Genomic DNA, 21410 nt, shown 5'->3' with positions numbered 1-21410 from the left:
GTCTTACATTTAGATCTTTAACCCATTTTGAGTTTATCTTTGTGTATGGTGTAACAGACTGGTTCCAAATAGGAAAAGGAGTACGTCAAGGCTGTATATTGTCACCCTGCTTATTTAACTTATATGCAGAGTACATCATGAGAAATGCTGGACTGGAAGAAACACAAGCTGGAATCAAGATTGCTGGGAGAAAAATCAATAACCTCAGATATGCAGATGACACCACCCTTATGGCAGAAAGTGAAGAGGGACTAGAAAGCCTCTTGATGAAAGTGAAAGTGGAGAGTGAAAAAATTGGCTTAAAGCTCAACATTCAGAAAACGAAGATCATGGCATCCGGTCCCATCACTTCATGGGAAATAGATGGGGAAACAGTGGAAACAGTGGCAGACTTTATTTTGGGGGGCTCCAAAATCACTGCAGATGGTGACTGCAGCCATGAAATTAAAAGATGCTTACTCCTTAGCAGGAAAGTTATGACCAACCTAGATAGCATATTCAAAAGCAGAGACATTACTTTGCCAACAAAGGTCCGTCTAGTCAAGGCTATGGTTTTTCCTGTGGTCATGTATGGATGTGAGAGTTGGACTGTGAAGAAGGCTGAGTGCCGAAGAATTGATGCTTCTGAACTGTGGTGTTGGAGAAGACTCTTGAGAGTCCCTTGGACTGCAAGGAGATCCAACCAGTCCATTCTGCAGGAGATCAGCCCTGGGATTTCTTTGGAAGGAATGATGCTAAAGCTGACACTCCAGTACTTTGGCCACCTCATGCAAAGAGTTGACTCATTGGAAAAGACTCTGATGCTGGGAGGGATTGGGGGCAGGAGGAGAAGGGGATGACAGAGGATGAGATGGCTGGATGGTATCACTGACTCGATGAATGTGAGTCTGAGTGAACTCCGGGAGTTGGTGTTGGACAGGGAGGCCTGGCATGCTGCGATTCATGGGGTCGCAAAGAGTTGGACACGACTGAGCGACTGATCTGATCTGATCTGATGGTGTTAGGAACTGTTCTAATTTCATTCTTTTACATGTAGCTGTCCAGTTTTCCCAGCATCATTTATTGAAGAGGCTGTCTTTGCCCCATTGTATATTCTTGTCTCATTTGTCAAAAATAAGGTACCCATAGGTGCATGGGTTTATATCTGGGCTTTCTATCTTGTTCCATTAGTCTATATTTTTGTTATTGTGCCAGTTTCATACTGTCTTGATGACTATAGCTTTGTAGTATAATCTGAAGTCCGGAAGGTTGATTACTCCAGCTCCATTCTTCTTTCTCAAGACTGCTTTGGCTATTTGGGGTCCTTTGTGTTTTCATATGAATTGTGAAATTTTTTTGTTTTAGTTCTGTGAAAAATGCCATTGGTAATTTGGTAGGGATTGCACTGAATCTGTATTGGAGAAGGAAATGGCAACCCACTCCAGTGTTCTTGCCTGGAGAATCCCAGGGATGGAGGAGCCTGGTGGGCTGCCATTTATGGGGTTCCACAGAGTTGGACACAACTGAAGTGACTTAGCAGCAGCAGCACTGAATCTGTAGATTGTGTTTGGTAGTATAGTCATTTCCATAATATTGATTCTTCCTACCGAGGAACACAGAATACCTCTCCATCTGTTTATCTCATCTTTGATTTCTTTCACTCAGTTCAGTTCAGTCCCTCAGTCGTATCCGACTCTTTACAACCCCACGAATCACAGCACGTCAGGCCTCCCTGTCCATCACCAACTCCTGGAGTTCACCCAAATTCATGTGCATTGAGTTGGTGATGCCATCCAGCCATCTCATCTTCTGTCATCCCCTTCTCCTCCTGCCCCTAATCCCTCCCAGCATCAGGGTCTTTTCCAATGGGTCAACTCTTTGCATGAGGTGGCCAAAGTATTGGAGTTTCAGCCTCAGCATCAGTTCTTCCAATGAGCACCCAGGACTAGTCTCCTTTAGGATAGACTGGTTGGATCTCCTTGCAGTCCAAGGTACTCGCAAGAATCTTCTCCAGCACCACAGTTCAAAAGCATCAATTCTTTGGCGCTCAGCTTTCTTCACAGTCCAACTCTCACATCCATATGTGACCACTGGAAAAACCATAGCCTTGATTAGATAGACTTTTGTTGGCAAAGTAATATCTCTGCTTTCAATATGCTATCTAGGTTGGTCATAACTTTCCTTTCAAGAAGTAAGCATCTTTTAATTTCATGGCGGCAGTCACCATCTGCTTGATTTTGGAGCCCCCAAAAATAAAGTCTGCCACTATTTCCAATGTTTCCCCATCTATTTCCTATGACGTGATGGGACCGGATGCCATGATCTTCATTTTCTGAATGTTGAGCTTTAAGCCAACTTTTTCACTCTCCTCTTTCACTTTCATCAAGAGGCTCTTTAGTTCCTCTTCATTTTCTGCCATAAGGGTGGTGTTATCTGCATATCTGGGGTTATTGATATTTCTTTCATTAGTGTCTTATAATTTTCTGTGTACAGTTCTTTTGTCTCCATAGGTAAGTTTATTCCTAGATATTTAATTCTTTTTGTTGCAATGGTGAATGGGATTGATTCCCTAATTTCTCTTTCTGATTTTTCATTGTTTGTATATAGAAAAGCAAATGATTTCTGTGTATTGATTTTGTATCCTGCAACTTTGCTAAATTCACTGATTAGCTCTAGCAATTTTCTGATACTATTTTTAGTGTTTTCTATGTACAGTGTCATATCATCTGCAAACAGTGAGAGTTTTGCTTCTTCTTTTCTGATATGGATTCCTTTTATTTCTTTTCCTTCTCTGATTGCTGTAGCTAGGACTTCCAAAGTTATGTTGAATAATAGTGGTGAAAGTGGACACCCTTGTCTTGTTCCTGACCTTAGGGGGAATGCTTTCAGTTTTTCACCACTGAGATAATGTTTGCTGTAGGCTTATCATATATGGCTTTTACTATATTGAGGTAGGTTCCTTCTAAGCCCATTTTTTGAAGAGTTTTAACCATAAATGGGTGCTGAATTTTGTCAAAAGCTATCGAGATTATCATATGATTTTTATCTTTCAATTTGTTAATATGGTATATTACATTGATTGATTTGTGTGTATTGAAGAATCATTGCATTCCTGGAATAAACCCAACTTGATCATGATGTATGAGCTTTTTGATGTGTTTCTGAATTCTGTGCTAAGATTTTGTTGAGGATTTTTGCATCTAGGTTCATCAGTGATATTGGCCTGTAGTTTTCTTTTTTTGTGTGTTATCTTTGGTTTTGGTATCAAGGTGATGGTGGCCTCATAGAATGAATTTGGAAGTGATCCTTTCTCTGCAATTTTTTGAAAGAGTTTTAGGAGGATAGGCATTAGCTCTTCTCTAAATGTTTGCTAGAATTCTCCTGTGAAGCTGTCTGGTCCTGGGCTTTTGTTGTTTTGGGGAGATTTTTTTTTATCACAGCTTCAATTTCAGTGCTTGTAATTGGGTTGTTCATAATTTCTATTTCTTCCTGGTTCAATCTTGGAAGATTGAACCTTACTAAAAATCTGTCCATTTCTTCCAGGTTATCCATTTTATTGACAGATAGTTGTTTGTAATAGTCTCTTATAATCCTTTGTACTTTTGCATTGTCTGATATAACCTCTCCTTTTTCATTTCTAATTTTGTTGATTTGATTATTCTCTCTTTTTTTTTGATGAGTCTGGCTAAAGGTTTGTCAGTTTTCTTTATCTTCTCAAAGAACCAGCTTTTAGCTTTATTAATCTTTACTATTGTTTCTTTCATTCCTTTTTCATTTATTTTTGCTCAGATCTTTATGATTTCTTTCCTTCTACTACTTTTTTTTTTTTGGTTTGTTCCTTTTCCAGTTTTAGGTGTAATGTTAGGTTGTCCATTCAATGTTTTTCTTGTTTCTTGAGGTAGAATTGTATTGCTATAAACTTCCCTCTTAGGACTGCTTTTACTGCATCCCATAGGTTTTGAGTTGTCATGTTTTCATTGTCATTTGTTTCTAGAAATTTTTTGATTTCCCTTTTGGTATTTCAGTAACCTGTTGGTTATTTAGAAATGTGTTGTTTAATCTCCATGTGTTTGTGCTTCTTACAGGTTTTTTCTTGTAATTGACATCTAGTCTCATAGTGTTGTCATCGGAAAAGATGCTTGATACAACTTCAATTTTCTTAAATTTACTGAGGTTCAGTTTGTGACCCAAGATGTGGTCTATCCTGGATAATGTTCCATGTACTCTTGAGAAGAAGGTGTATTCTTCTACATTTGGATGGAATGTCCCAAAGATATCAATGAGATCCATCTCATTAAAGTATCATTTAAGACTTGTATTTCCTTATTAATTTTCTGTTTTGATGATCTGTCCATTGGTGTGAGTGGGGTGTTAAAGTCTCCTACTATTACTGCGTTACTGTCAATTTCTCCTTTTATGTCTGTTAGTGTTTGTCTTATGTATTGAGGTGCTCCTATGTTGGGTGCATAGATATTTACAATTGTTATGTCTTCCTCTTGGATTGATCCCTTGATCATTATGTAGTGTCCTTCCTTATCTCTTGTAATCTTCTTTATTTTAAGGTCTATTTTGTCTGATATGAGGATTGCTACTCCAGCTTTCTTTTGCTTCCCATTTGCATGGAATATATTTTTCCATGCTCTCACTTTCAGTCTGTCTGGGTCTTTAGGTCTGAAGTGAGTTTCTTGTAGACAGCATATATATGAGTCTTGTTTTTGTATCCATTCTGTGTCTTTTGGTTGGAGTACTTAATCCATTTACATTTAAAGTAATTATTGATATATATGTTCCTATTGCCATTTTCTTAATTGTTTGGGGTTGATTTTGTAGATCTTTTTTTTTTTCTCTTGTATTTCTTGACTATATAAGTCCCTTTAACATTTGTTGTAAAGCTGGTTTGGTGGTACTGAATTCTCTTAACTTTTGCTTGTCTGAAAAGCTTTTTATTTCTCCATTAGTTTTGAACGAGATCCTTGCTGTGTACAGTAATGTTAATTGTAGATTTTTCCCTTTCAGTACTTTAAATATATCCTACTGTTCCCTTCTGGCCTGCAGAGTTTCTGTTGAAAGATCAGCTTTAAGTGTTTGGGGTTTCCCTTGTATGTTACTTGTTGCTTCTCCCTTGCTGATTTTAATATTCTTTCTCTGTGTTTAGTCTTTGTTAGTTTGATTAGTATGTGTTTTGGTGTGTTTATTTTTGCCTTTATCCTGTATGGGACTCTTTGTGCCTCTTGGACTCGATTGACTATTTTCTTTTCCATGTTGGGGAAATTTTCAACCATAATCTCTTCAAAAATTTTATCATACCCTTTATTTTTCTGTTTTTCTTCTGGGACCCCTATAATTTGAATGCTGGTGCATTTAATATTGTCCCAGAGGTCTCTGAGACTATCCTCAGCTCTTTTCATTCTTTTTACTTTATTCTGCTCTTCAGAAGTTATTTCCACCATTTTATATTCCAACTCACTGATTCATTCTTCTGCTTCAGATATTCTGCTATTGATTCCTTCTAGAGTATTTTTAATTTCAGTAATTGTGTTATTTATCTCTGTATGTTTATTCTTACTGTGTTAATTTTTATTGCTTTATAGTGTTTTTTATATATGTATATCACAATTTGTTCCTCTTTCTCCTATTGATGAATGTTCTGGCTATGTCTAGTTTTGGGTTACCTTGTATGAAGCTGCCATGAATATTCTTATACACATATTTTTGCAAACATTTGCTTTATTATTCTTTGGGTAAATATGCATGACCATAATTGCTGAGTCATAGGATAGGTGCAATCTTATAAGAAACTGCCTAATGGTTTTGCAAAGAACCATTTCACATTCCTAACAGTAGTGTAAGTGTGAGAGTTTAGGTTAATCACATCTCTGCCAATATTTAACCAACTGCTGTTGGTTAACCAACATTCAATTTTAAACCCCAACATTCTGGCCAACTACTATTAATCTCTCACATTTTAGACATTTTAGTGAGTTTGTAATGATATTTAAAAATGGTTTTAGTTTGAGTTTCTTTTGTGATTAAAGATGCTGAATGCTTCTTCATATGCTTATTGGCCATTTTCAGATCTTTCTTTTCAAAGTGTTCAATGTTTTTGCCCATTAAAAAAAATTAGTCTGTCTTTTTTACTATTAAGTATAGAGGTTCTTATTGTATTCTAGAAAGAAGTCCTTTATTAGATCTATGTATTGTGAAATTGTCCCTTTGTCTATGGTTTTACCTATTTATTCTCTTATAGTTTTTTCTTTTATGAGCTGAAGTGCTGAATTTTGATGAAATTGAATTTATCATTATACGTTTATGATGAGTGCCTTTTGTGTCCATCCAAATAATTTCTGCTTAATCCAATGAAGGTATTCTCCCATGTTTTCTTATAGAAGCTTTATAGATTTTTTTCCTTTGGTCTGTGATCCATTTGAAATTAATTTTTGTGTATGGGTGAGATAAGGATTGAGATTCAATCATACAGATATTTAGTTGTTTCAGTACAATTTGTTGAAAAATCTTTTCTTTCCCCCATGAATTGCTTTGATGCCTCTATAAGTGAGGGTGCATTTCTGTACTCTTTTCCATTCCTTTTTTTGTTGTTGACTTTCTTCCAACACCAAAATACTTTGATTGCTGTGGCTTCATATTAAGTATTATGACACAAGAATGCAAATCTTCCAACTACAACCTATCAAAATTGTTTCAGCTGCTCTAGGTCCTTTGTACTTCCCTATAAATTTTGGAATCAACTTGTCAATTTCTACAAAAAGCCTACTGTGATTTTTATTGGGAATGTGTTAAATATAGAGATTAATCTGAAGAGAACTGACATCTTAAAAATACTGAATCTTCCAAGACTGAAAGAAGATATATCTCTCCATTTATATTTATATTTTAAATTTCTCTCAGAAAGTTGATGTGCTTTTTGGTGTAGAAGTACAAACTATCTCTTATTACATTTATATCCAAGTATTTTATGTTTTTTTTAATACAATTGCAAAATGTATTACTTAAATTTTTTCCAATTGTTTACTGCTTGTTTTACAAATAAACTGATATTTAGGTATATTATACTTGTCTTTTATGATTGTACTAAGTTTGCTTACTAGCTCTGGTAGATATTGTGCATATTTTTTATGATTTCCTATGTATACATCACATCTGCAAAAAACCAGTTTTATTTTCCAATCTGTATGGCTCATATATATTTTTCTTCATTTAGTGCACTAGCTACGAGCTTCAGTCTTATTTTGAATAAAATTTTAAGAGCAAATAATGATTTAACAACTTCCAAGTTTAATGAAAAAATACAATCCTAAGCAGCATAAATACAAAAAAGTCTACGTTATAGTAAAATATCTAAAAACCAGGTTTATAAGAGAAAATCTTAAAAGACGTATTTGTTATATGGGAGCAAAGGTAAAAATTATCATTAGTTCTCATCAGAAGCAATGCAAGCCTGAATGTCATGGACTAACATTTTCAAAGTGATCGACAGCAGAACAAAAGCTGTCAACCTCACATTTCTGCATTCATCCATTTTTTTTTTTTTAAATGAAGGTAAAATAAAGACACTTTCAGATAAACAAAAGCTAAGAGAATTTGTCTCTGTAGGCTTCCCTGGTGGCTCAGACGGTAAATAATCTGCCTGCCGTGTGGGAGACTTGGGTGTAATCCCTGGGTTTGGAAGATCCCCTGGAGGAGGGCATGGCAACCCACTCCAGTATTCTTGCCTGGAGAATCCCCATGGACAGAAGAGCCTGTTGGGCTACAGTCCATGTGGTTGGAAAGAGTCAGACACTACTGAGTGGCTAAGCGCACAGGTTTATACTACAAGAAATGTTAACAGGAGCTCTTCAGGATAACGGAAAAGTGTGTTAGTAGATATTTGGACCTACCTGATGGAATGAAGAGCAACTAAAATGATAAACATGTTGGTACATGTAAAAGAATTTTTGAATTTGTTAATTTATTTAAAGGATACTTGACTATTCGGAGCAAACAAATATTTACAATACATTGTAGGGTTTCTAACACTTGGAGAAGTGAAATGTATGATGATATTACTGCAAAGTGGAGATTGGAGTCATTATCTAAATGTTATAGCTTTAAAAATAAGATATCATAGTATTAATTCAGGACAGAAAGTGTTTCAATTAAAGAAGAACATTGTAATCGCTAGAGCAATCACTAAATACTTAAACAAAATGTTATGGCTAAAGTATTCAACAAAGGAGATTAAACAAAATTTAAAAAATCAGTTACTCCAAAAGAGCATGAATCTTTCACTTGGTGGCATAGAATTACATATCCTTTTAAAAATAATAGGCCAACAGTAATATAAGCTAAAAGTTTCAAATATTGTTTATTGCTTCTGACTTTTTAGCTGTCAGTATTTAGGAAAAACATTTTAATTCTCTTGAATTTTAATAAAGAATATAATTTCTTTAATTTTTAATTAAAGAAGTCTTTAATTCTCTGGAAAAATTCAGTTTCTTCAACTGAAAAACAAGTGATTAGATGACATGATTTCTAAGATCCCAGTGATTCTTCATATCTCTAGTTTTTAAGACTTGCCCTTTAATTTAGATTATTATTTGAGCAGAATTTCAACCAGTCCTTTCTTCAGTGGGAAGCAGAGTCTGGTGTAACCCATGTTGCTTGTGTGTTTTCAGATTTATGTGGGTCTAGGAAAACAGGCATGCTTGAGGTCTCCCTGGTAGCCTCATTATCGATGAGAATCTGCTTTCACCTGACCTAATGGTTTCCTTAATTGAGCCAAGGAGTGCAGAAATGATAGTTTCACTCTTCTGAGAGCATCTTATGATCTCAGTGGCATTTGTGGCTTCCTGAATAATTAATCTGGGACTAGGATAACATTTCTTACTGTAACCTGTAAGTCCCCTGTGTTACCACTCCATGGCCATAAAATAGGTTATACTTCCCTTTTGTATTTTTTTTTTCCAGCATGCTGCTGCTGCTGCTAAGTTGCTTCAGTGATGTCCGACTCTGTGCGACCCCAGAGATGGCAGCCCACCAGGCTCCCCAGTCCCTGGGATTCTCCAGGCAAGAACACTGGAGTGGGTTGCCATTTCCTTCTCCATTTTCCAGCATGAGCCTACACCAACTTGCTGGAAATTAACCTGTCCAGAATCTGGTGGTTTATGCAACTAGGTGTCCAACCTGAAACAAATTCCACAAATACCTCTTTATGGTCCCCTCAATTTGTCAACATGCTGCTTCTGAAGCTTGTAATATGGCTGTTCTTCAGGTTCTCTTGCTTTGTCTCTATCTCTCTGTGTGTCTCTCTTTCCCTCTTTCTGTGTCTCTCTTATTCTTCTGCTCTTAGCCATGAAGGGGACAAAATACTACAGCTAATTCCCCTCAGCATAATTGAGACCATGACTATGACTTTTAACAGACTTTGCTGAAGGCTTGGAGCAGTAGAAATGGGATTTAGAGGTGCTGTAAGTGGATACCAAAGGTACAGATGCAAATTTGACAAGAGTTCCTTAGCAGGTCAACCTCCTGGACCACAGCATCTTAGCTGTAATCCATTCTCTCAAAATGGATGGTCCACAGGATGCTGGGTCTCCACATACATGATTCTAGAGCCTTGACATTGAAAGGTTTGCTACCACTGCCAAAAGGAAAGCTAAGTACTCCATGACTGAGCTTTCCAAATGGAACAACAGAAGTAGGAGTCCTACCTTTGCCTCATTTTTTTCTTCCAAATCTCGTAAATGTGTAACTGTTTATTGGTAGTTAGGTTGTATATCAAACCCAAACTGTACAGGACACTGAAAAATGTAATGTTGTTTTCCTGTCTCTAATGTGCAGTAAGGTTGTAATGAGTTGAGGGAGCTACTGATTGTTCTTTTATTATTCATGTTTGCTGTGAATACCTCTTGCATGTTTTAAAAATCTTTTTATGAAGTCATTTTTCACAGATACTTGAAGTTTAATGTGACCAAATTTAGCAGTTTTAATTTATAAATTCTGTTTGCTATTTCTTGTTTAATATTTTTCCTATTTTAGTAGGAAAAGGTATACACTATATTTTCCTCTAATTCTTTTAGTTTTTTTTTTTTTTTTTTTGCTTTGTGTTATGTGACATGAGTTGGGACCTAGCTTTCTTTATTTTTTAAGTAGATAGTCACTGGTTCCAACAGTTCTTAGTTAATAGTTGCTTCTTCTAACTTGAAATGTCCACTTTTGTAGTATACTAAAATACATACCTTGTACATATGGGCTTGTTTTGAGCTATTTATTCTATTTCAGTGATTTATTTTTCTAGTCCTATGTATTACCTACCACATATTATAATTTTTAATATTTGCTAATGCTTTCTCAATTTTCTTGGCTGTTCTTACATGTTTACATTTTCATATTAATTCTGGAATTAGATTGTCAAGTTTTTAAAAAAATTCTTTGAGGCTTTTTATTAAAATTGAATTAACTTTATAGAAAGTTTGATGTCTTTGCAATATTGAGTTTTCCTTTTCAATATATATAATATTTTCCCACTTATTCTGGATTCTTTTTATGTCCTTCAATAAAATTTTATAGTATTTTCCATAAGTCTTACATACTTCTTATAAAGTTTATTCCTAGAAATTTTATAGTGTTTGCTTCTTTTATGGTAAATAGAATCTTTTTATAGAAAATGTATTGACTGTGGCATATTGCTCTTGTACCTTGTATATTTCCTTCCTGATCTTTCTTGTTAGTTTAGTAGTTAAAGCTTATATGATTTTTAAGTGGGAAAAACGTTCTACTAAGACAATGAGGCAGAAATCAGGCATAAACATTTTTCCAGTTTTGTTTGTATAAAAAGAAATAACTAAGATTTTAAAACATAAAAATATTTGAAAATATCTGAGACAGTGTTTGAAATACATGTGACAAACACTGTATGATTACTTCTACATAGAATCTAAAAAACAAAAGAAATGAACAAACACAACAAAACAGAAACAGAGTCACTGATTCGAGAATGAACTGGTGGTTTCTAGAGGGGATGGAGATGAAGAGATAAATGAAATAGGCGGAAGATTATGAGGTACAAATGTCCAGTTATGAAATGAATGAATCATGAGGATTAAATGCACAGCATGGGAAAGAGTCAATAATAATGTAAGCTCTTTGTATAGTGACAAGTTACTCTATTTATCCTGATGGTCATTTAGTAACGTATAGAGATATTGAATCAATATGTTGTGCACCAGGAAACAACACAGCGTTGTAGGTAACATACCTCAAGAACAAACATATTAAAGGAGATAAGAGGGGAAGAGATAAATTAGGAGTTTGAGATTAACATAATACACACTACTATATATGAAATGAACAAGCTACTGTATAGCATAGGGAACTGTATTCAATATTTTGTAATAACATATGATGGAAAATAATCTAAAAAAGACTAGACATAAACATATATGTATAACTGAATCACTTGGCAATGCACTTGAAACTAACACAACACTGTAAATTAACTAACAAAAAAGGACAGACTCAGAGAAATAAAGAGAGATCAGATTTGTAGTTACCAGAGGTGGCAGTGGTGGGAGATGGAGGTGGGAGGAATGAATGAAGGTGATCAAAAGGTACAAAGTTCCAGTTATGAAGGGAAGCTAAGTACAGAGGATGTAATGTACAACATGATTACTATAGTTAACGATTAAGAGAATAAATCCTGAGTTCTCATCAGAAGGAAAGATCTTTGTTTCTTCTTTAAAAAATTTGTATCTATAGAAGATAATGGCGGTTCACTAAATTTGTTGCAGTCATCATTTCATGACATATGTAAGTCAGAACAATATGTTGCACACCTTAAGCCTGTATAGTGCTATATGTCAGTTATGTGATAATAACACTGGAAAGAAAATCCCAAATTGACAAAGGCAAAAAATGATAATCCTCATTGTTGTCATTAGAGAGTCTTTTATACTGCAGACCCTTTTTAGAAGACTTTTTAGTAATAGATTTTAGGAACCCTGAAAGGGTCCTACACTTTGACAAAGAATTTAATTTTTTAGAAATTCTAAGATAAGCATTTCTGAGGCATATTAATGATATTAATGATTGTACATGAACAGCAAGGATTTTCAGTGGTTTAAATAGTTTGGCAATTGCTTACTTAAATAAAGCTTTTAACTATGAGAATTTCTCAGAATTTTAATGTGCTAATGTATATTGTGAGCTTTTATAGTCCAAAAAAATATAAACAAACGCTCTTGTCTAAACTTATTTCACTACAGAACCATTTTGTGTGTGGGGGGGAGTACTTCAAGAGATCAAACCACCATATATTATGATTTGAGAAATATTATCTTAATGACACTATAATGAAAGCCTGTAAAACTGAGCTATACAGATGTTCATAACAACATTGCATATAAGAGCAAAGTTAGTTAACATTTCATAAATGTTTGAGTAGGTTCTCTATAAATAAAGAATTCTAGATCTATTTAATTGAATACTGTAGTAATAAAATATGGTTTAGAAGAGTAATTAATGTAGAAAGTGTTTGTAATATTTTATAAAGTAAAAAATCAGGTTGTAAAGCATTAACTATACTATCAGGATACTTTGAGGTAGATGCATGCATAGAAATATGGAAGGAGAATTGTCAAAATGTTAATAGGTGTAATTGCTATTTTGTGATTATTTGTGACTCTGACTTTCTTTTTCTCATTTGTTCTTCTTATAATATACACAAATCACCTCTACTGTAAGAAAAATGTCATGTTATTGCAAAAGATTTGTCTTTTATAGCTCTGTAAATTAATGTCAAATGTGCCTCTTGCATGCCTTCATTTCTTTCTTTTTTTTTTTTTTTGGTGTTTTTAGTCTCTATTAAATTTTTTCTCACTGATATTTTTTTTACTTGTGTCTTCATTTAATAGTGTGTACAGCTGTCCTCATACTTTCAAGGTGACATTTCATACATGAATATTTTTACTTGCACTTTATCTTTGGTGCAGGAAATAATACCCTTTTAAAGCATCTGTTGCATTTTAAAATGTGTATTCAGATCATATCTTCTGCTTTAATTATTAACCTCATAACTGAGGTTGCATGAAATTTGAACACTCCCTAGTTCTGAGGACATTATGACATATGTAGAGCAGGCTGACAAGGGCTTTGACTCAGGAAAAATGCATATTTTGTGGTAATTCTTTTTGCTTTCCAACTCTATTCATAAAACTGTGGATGCTCTTTAAAGGAACCACTATGCAACTGGGCAACTGGGCAACTCTTTGAAGGAATCACCAATCTCCTTGTTTTCTTTCTGAACTAGGCTCACACATGTAAAAGGCTTCCTCACTGGCTCACCGATAAAGAATTTACCTGCAATGCAGCAGACACGGATTCGATCCATGGGCTGGGAAGATCCCCTGGAGGAGGAAATGGTAACCCACTCTAGTATTCTTGTCTGGAAAATTCCATGAACAGAGGAGCATGGCAGGCTACAGTCCGTAGGTTTGCAAAGAGTTGGACACAACTGAGTACTCACTCACGCACACGTTTAAAAACTCCTTTTCACTGTTTTTGCACTTCTGATGTCAGCTTTTCTGGCCTCATTCTCATTCCAGTTCCTTATACGGTCCCCAGGTCCTTATCAGTAGCAACTCATGTTTTGAAGTTTCCTCACCACACTTCCCTCTCCCACGTGTGATTCTGTCTTTTCTTTCATTATCATGAAGCATTTCCCTCAGTTCTTTGACCTTTGGGAACCAACCTTATAAACTTCTCTGTTCTAGTGTTAACTCTCAAGGAAACCACAGGACAACTCTACGTTTAGTGTCAGGGACATGTCTCAGGCCCCAGAGAATCTTCTTTCTCTGTAGGCATCCCAATTTGGGCTGCTGCTTTCTCTTTTTAGTGATCAACCATTTACTGCAGCCTGGGTTTCTTCACTCCTCAGGACTCAGATTCAGGAGATGGGGAGGACTTTCCAGATTTATTTAATTATTGTAATATAATTGCTTTACAATGTTGTGTTGGTTTCTGGTGAACAACTACATGAATCAGCTCTAAGTGTATATGTATATATTAATATATGTACTTATTAATATATATAATGTAATAATATATTAATATATACATATATATATAGTATATATATCCCCTCCCTCTTGAACCTCCCTCCCACCCCCCATCCCACCCCTTGAGGTCCTCACAGAGCACTGAGCTGAGCTCCCTGTGCTACACAGCAGCTTCCCACTAGCTATCATTTTACACATGATAGTGTGTATATGTCCAGATTTAAAGAGTAATGGGAACAAAGGCACAGAAGAGGGAAGCAGAATGGCATCCAAAACTTTTGGGAATGGCTAAAGTACAATAACTGGTGGGGAGTGGGACCGTATAGTAAAGGGATCCAATCAGGAAGGATCCAGTTGTCCATATGGGGGGAGTATGAATTTTAACCAGGAGGATCCAGTGACCTCTTAAATAAGCAAATAACTTTATTTATATATCAGAAAGATCTGGTGAGATATCATGAAATAAAGGGGACTGAGGTTGGGGGCTGAGTATTGGTGGAGGAAATTGATTAGAAGGTTAATGAAGACCTGATATTTGGACTGCTGTTGCTGCTAAGTCGCTTCAGTTGTGTCCGACTCTGTGCGACCCCATAGATGGCAGCCCACCAGCCTCCTCTGTCCATGGGATTCTCCAGGCAAGAACACTGGAGTGGGTTGCCATTTCCTCCTCCAATGCATGAAAGTGAAAAGTGAAAGTGAAGTCGCTCAGTCGTGTCCGACTCTTAGCAACCCCATGGACTGTAGCCCAACAGGCTCCTCCGTCCATGGGATTTTCCAGGCAAAAGTACTGGAGTGGGGTGCCATTGCCTTCTCCATGATATTTGGACAGAGGAATGCTATTAGATAAAAATGTTGGTAGGAGACTTTGAGAAATGAGTTGGCAATGATCAAAAATCCAACTCAAAAGTTTTTTTCCATGCAAATTTTAGTATTATTTGCTCTAGTTCTGTGAAAAATGCCATTGGTATTTTGATAAGACTTGCACTGAATCTACAGATTGCTTTGGGTAGCCTGCCCATAACTTTGTATCTGGAAGAAGTGCCAGCAAGTCCCTGCCTCTTGGGTTCATGCCCTAAAATTTGTATGAATCTCCTTCATGTATGACCCAGGTGCTTTCAAACTGCTGCCTCTGCACCAGGACTGAGAGTGTAAGAGTTTTTGTGTTCCTATTTAAAATTTATTTTTTGTCCATATCAAGGGACATGCAGGATCTTAGTTCCCTGATCAGGGAGGGAACCCGTACCCCCTGCATTGGGAGCTCTGAGTTATTAACTTCTGGACCACGAAGGAAGTCTCTTTGTGTTCCTTTTAAGAGTGAAGTGTGGCTCTTCAGGACCTGAGCCCTGCTACTTTTCAAAGCCAGACCTTAGGGGGCTTGTCTTCCCAGTGCAGATTCTCTGGACTGGGTATGCAGTTGTGGGGTGTGGATCTCTTGCTCCTCAGGGAGGACCTCCATACTGTAAATACCCTTCCTACTTGTGTGTTGCCATGCCAGTGCTATGGGTTGAGGCCAGAACTGCCCCTCTGCTCTTTTGTGTGCTACATCACTTCAGTCATGTCTGACTCTTTGCAACCCTATAAACCAAAGCCTGCCAGGCTCCTTTGTCCATGGGATTCTCCAGGCTAGAATCCTGGAGTGGGTTGCCATTTCCTGCTCCAAGGGATCTTCCTGACTAAGGAATCGAACCCATTGTCTCTTATGTCTCCTGCATTGGCAGGCAGGTTCTTTATCACTACCACCACCTGGGAAGCCTGTCTCTGCTCCTCTAAAGCCATCTCAATGTGGTTTTATCTTTCTATCCTTAGTCATAGGAGATTGTTTCTGCAAGGCTTCAGGTCATTCTTAGAGATAGTTGCTCTGTATGTAGTTTTGGTGAGTTCATGGAAGGTGCCGAGCTTAGGATCTTCCCACTCATCCAACTTGTCCCTTTTTCATTTAATTTGTATGGATGTGAGAGTTGGACTATAAAGAAAGCTGAGCGCCAAAGAATTGATGCTTTTGAACTGTGGTGTTGGAGAAGACTCTTGAGAGTCCCTTAGACTGCAAGGAGGTCCAACCAGTCTATCCTAAAGGAGATCAGTCCTGGGTGTTCATTGGAAGGAATGATGTTGAAGCTGAAACTCCAATACTTTGGCCCCCTGATGAGAGGAGCTGACTCATTGGAAAAGACCCTGATGCTGGGAAAGATTGAGGGAAGGAGGAGAAGGGGACGACAGAGGATGAGATGGTTGGATGGCATCACTGACTCAATGGACATGGGTTTGGGTGGACTCTGGGAGTTGGTGATGGACAGGGAGGCCTAGCGTGTTGCGGTTCATGTAGTTGCAAAGAGCTGGACATGACTGAGTGACTGAACTGAACTGAACTTAAGGACAGACAGATATGTGTTAAAGACTCCAACTGTTCTGATGCATATCTAGGTCACCTTGCTTTTACTTTGTATATTTTGACATTGTTGTACAACTTGCAGTATTTCAAGAGTTTTATATTTCATCAAATAGCACTGAAAGACAAATAGTTTCTTCCTTTGTTGATCCTTATGACCAGTTTTGCATCCTAAAGACAATCAAAGCTTAATTATTTCTTAAATTAATTTTTATTGGAATATAGTTGATTTACAATGTTGTGTTAATTTCTTCTGTAGAGCAAAGTGACTCAGTTATTCATATACATATATCCACTCTTTTATAGATTCTATTCCCATATAGGTCATTACAGAGCATTGAATAGAGTTCCCTGTGCTATATAATAAGTGCTCTATAATAGCTAATAGCTGTCTATTTTATATATGTCATAGTGTGTATATGTCAATCTCAATCTCCCAATTTATTCTTCTCCTCCTCCTTTCCTCTGTGGTAACCACAAATTTGATTTCTACATCTGTGACTCAACTTCTGTTTTGTAATTAGGTTCGTTTGTACCACTTCTTTAGATTCTATATATAAATGATGTCATATGATTGTCTTGTCTTTGTCTGTCTGACTTAGTTATTTATTTTTGTTCTGGTTTGTATTTTATTTCTTAACCAGTTTTCTTTCAAATGTGTAAATGCCCTGAGCTCTCTCTCACCCCAGATCTCTGGGTTTGTTATCCCTCTGGCTGGAATGCTTTAACTCAGCTCTTCCTTTGGCTGCTTCCTCACTATTCAGTGTCTGGTCATTTCTTCAGATATGCCTATGGAGACCAGTCAATCTGTAACAGGCCCTGCCTTCCCACTTCCTTTTTAAAAATTTTTATCTTGCTTTGTTTTCCTTACAGAACATGTCCATGGGATTTCCCAGGCAAGAATGCTGGAGTCGGTAGCCATTCCCTTCTCCAGGAGATCTTCCTGACCAAGGGATTGAACCTGGGTCTCCTGCATTGCAGGCAGATTCTTTTTATTGTCTGAGACACCAGGGAAATCCCTTACAGAACACATGATGTAAAGTCATCTTATTTATCTGCTTGTTTAAATATCAACAGCTAGTTGATATTTATCCCATTAGCATGTAAGCTTCCAGAACACTTCCAACTTCTCTCTTCAAACATCCTGGACCTTCAGACCTAGAAGAATAACAAGCATGTCATTGGTGATCCATAAAACTCTCTTGAATGAATGCAGCAGTATTGGACCCTTACCTCTCTAATATGCTGAAGTTGAAAGATCATTTTCACGTTCTGTGTTCTCTCTTCAAATTTGGTACCATGATTGGAATTTACACTGGCTGCTTCTGCTCCTTGGAATACTTTTGCACTAGATATCCACAAGGCTCACCTCTTCACCTTTTCCAATAATTTGCTTAAATAAAATCTCAGTGAAATGTTATCTGCTCCTGATGTTATCTGAGCAACTTTATTTAAAACTGCATGTCCCTTCCTACACTATCATTTCTGATTCATCTTACCATAGTTTCCTTTCCCTTAGAGCATGTGTCATCTTCAAACAACTTAAGACAACATCCTTTATTTATTATGTTTTATTTGATGTCTAGCTTCCCTGGTGGCTCAGACGGTAAAGCATCTGCCTGCCATGCAGGAGACCTCGGTTTGATCCCTGGGTCGGGAAGATCCCCTGGAGAAGGAAAAGGCAACCCACTTCAGTATTCTTGCCTGGAAAATCCCATGGATGGAGGAGCCTGATAGGTTACAGTCCATGGGGTCGCAAAGAGTTGGACACGACTAAGCGATTTCACTTCACTTCTTCACTTCATTAGATGTCTTCGTTTTGTCCTTCCTGATCCACTCTTCACCCTAAACCTCTATGCTCTGTACCCTGAAGGTCAGCTTGCATGGACCTGAGCTCTTGACAGGATCATCCTATACTGGCCAACTGACTTGACCCAGGTTCACTGTTCCCGTACGATGGCCCTCTCTTGATTCCACGTTTCTATAGTGGCTCCCTTCCTTAATCATAGATCTATTGCTTATTGTCTGTTTTTCTGCTTTATCATGGAAGCTCCATGAAAAACAGCAGTTTGTTGTCTGTTCATAGGTCTCATGCATCCTGAACAGTGCTTAATGCATATGCATTAAGTTCAACAAATATTTGCTGAATGTTTAATGATCACTGACTCTGGGATCAGAAAAATATTTAGTCCACTAATATTATTCCTTTTCTTCCCTTTTCCTATCCCCTATATTTTGACAATTATATTGTTATTTTTATTACCCTCCTGACTTCCTTCATAGCTTTAAATAATATGATTAGAGCTTTATTTCTTATTCTATAAAATTTAGATCATGCCCTTTGATATCCTACTGTCTAAAATGAGAAGATTAGGGCTGTTATCATACCCTCTACCTCTTCTTCCATCTGTCTCACCTTTCTATTTTATACTATTAAATTCAATATGCTTTGGTGGATTTTCTTGACCCTATTTTCCAATTTTTGTATTAAGTCTTCTATTTTAGGTACAATATTTTAAATTTCAAAGAGCCCTTTCTTAGATGGCTGTATCTGTTTCATTTTCTTAAAAAATAACATAAAAACTATACTTTCCAAGCAATGTCAACAATAAAACTGTCTCTCTTATTACAAAAGTCAATTAGTAAATTTTACTGCCTCCAATTTTTCTTCACTCATTTATTTTCTTTTGTCAGAAAAATTTGGAAATTTATTTGGAGGTTATTACTCTTATTTTAAAAATACTTTAAAAAAGATTTAATCCAAGGTTAAGGCTACATATTTTATTCAAATAGTATTTTTGATATGCACAATGAAACATTTATATGAAATTTCTGGATATTAAATATTTTACTGTTTTCAGTGCTATTCCTCATAACAGTATATATTTTCAGAGTTTTAGTTATTTATGTTGCCTTTTTCCTATTACTTTGAAAATAGTTCTTTTTTCCCAGAAAAATTATATACAGAGGTTATTATCTGAGTACTTGCATATTTGAGTGACTTTCTGTTGAATGTAAATGATAAGGTGGCTGGCTTTAGAATTCTTGGTCATGGTATTTTTCACTCAAAAGATCTTAGCTCTTTGTTCTTTGGCAATTAGAGTTGCTATAGACAACTGGGAGTTCAGCTCTCTATTTTTTTTCTTTGTAGCTGCCTAGATGCTGGCATCATTAATTCTTCAAGCTTAAAGTTAAAAAAATCACTGGCATAAATCTAAATGTTAGTTTCTATCATGAATACTCTTTTTTAATTATCTGGCCTACAAATTTGCAGATGTACATATAGGTGGGGAAATATTTCTTTTATGTGGTTGATTTTTGCTTTTATAATATTGATTCTGATCTCACTGAAGCACTGACTATGCATATTTTAAATTACAAGCTATTCATAATCTAATTTCTTCATTCTGATTGCTTTCATAATTTTTAATTTTAGGAGAATTCTCAAGTTTGTGCTTTAATCCATTTGGATTGCTATAAAAATACTGCAAACTGGGTGACAACAAAATTTGTTTCTCACATTTCTTAAAAAAATTTTTTTTTTTGGCTGTGCTGGGTGTTTGTTGCTTTGCTTGGGCTTTCTCTAGTTGCAGCAAGCAGGGGCTACTCTTGGATGTGGTGTGTGGGCTTCTCATTGCAGTGACTTCTCTTGTTGCAGAGCACTAGCTCTAGGCTTCAGTAGTTGCAGCATGTGGGCTCAATAGTTATGGCTTGCAGGCTCTAGAGCATAGGCTTAGGAGTCATGGCACAAGGGGTTAGTTTCTCTGTGGCTTGTGGAACCTTCCCCGATCAGGAATTGAACCCACGTCCCCTGTATTGGCAGGTGGATTCTTATCCACTGTGCCAACAGTGAGTCCCTATTTTTCATATTTCTGAAGGCTGAGAAATCCAAGGTCATGGCATCAGGAGATTCAGTGTTTGATGAGAGCCTGCTGTAACCTCACATGGCAGAAGAGACAAGCTTACTTTCTGGAGTCTCTTTATAAGGGCACTGTTCTGCTCACAAAACCTAGTCACTTCTCAAAGTTTCCATTTCCTCATATCATCATCTTGGTGGTTGGGATATCAACATATGAATTTTGCAGGGACACAAACATTCAGATCATAGCAGTAAGTCTAATCTTCAACAGAACATGGATTCTGTCCTTTATTGCTGCCAATGCCATCTTAAATCTTATCATAGTTTCCCTGTGTTCTTTCCTTATAATGGCTTCTCAATTTTAATTGTTACCATCTTTTACCTTTTGCTTTATGTTTGGTTATTCTTCACTTTCATTGGGATTATAAAACCAATGCTTACTAGAATAAATAATTAAAAAAATATGCTCTTTCTCTGCCTTGTGTGCTGTATTTTTCTCTTTCATGCTGCTACATTTATTTTTCATATTTCATTGTTATTTTCTATTTATTCATCTTTCAGTAAGGAAAGGTCTATTATTTTTTGATATTTGTCCCAGTACAGTGATTTCTTTTTGGGTTTCAGAGCTAATAGAAATTGTTACTATTCTCTTGAAGTATCTTATGCCAAAAAGTTGTGACTCATCTTCTGTAGAGTGTGGGTTTCGTGGAATAACCTGGTCTGTTGGCATTTCTAACGGGAACCTCCATCACTGCAAGTATTGTTCTCCTCTAGGGTTCTGGATTTGCTATACCAGTGGCTCTGTTAATACCGGAGGCAGTTGATTCTGCAAGTTTATGGGACAGATTAAGAAGCCTCATTCCTATCTTCTTCAATGCAGAAGGTGTAGAAGTGGGTCTTTATCCTCCCCAGCCTTCTGACTGCTCTCTGGACACAGCAACTTTCTCAGGAAGAGAAATTGGGAACTACCTTTGGGAATGTCTGTAAGAAATATTGCAAGTAGACCAAAGTTCCCCACCATCCTTTCCATCTCTTGTTTCTCAGACTGATGCCTGTATTCTTTATTGCCATGTTCGTTGCATGTTTGGAGAAGTTTCCAAGGCTTCTATGAAACTTCTCCATAGTCAAACTCAGT

This window comes from Bubalus kerabau, chromosome 4, assembly GCF_029407905.1.
Source record: "Bubalus kerabau isolate K-KA32 ecotype Philippines breed swamp buffalo chromosome 4, PCC_UOA_SB_1v2, whole genome shotgun sequence".
Classification (NCBI taxonomy): domain Eukaryota; kingdom Metazoa; phylum Chordata; class Mammalia; order Artiodactyla; family Bovidae; genus Bubalus; species Bubalus kerabau.
This window is presented reverse-complemented; position numbering follows the sequence as displayed.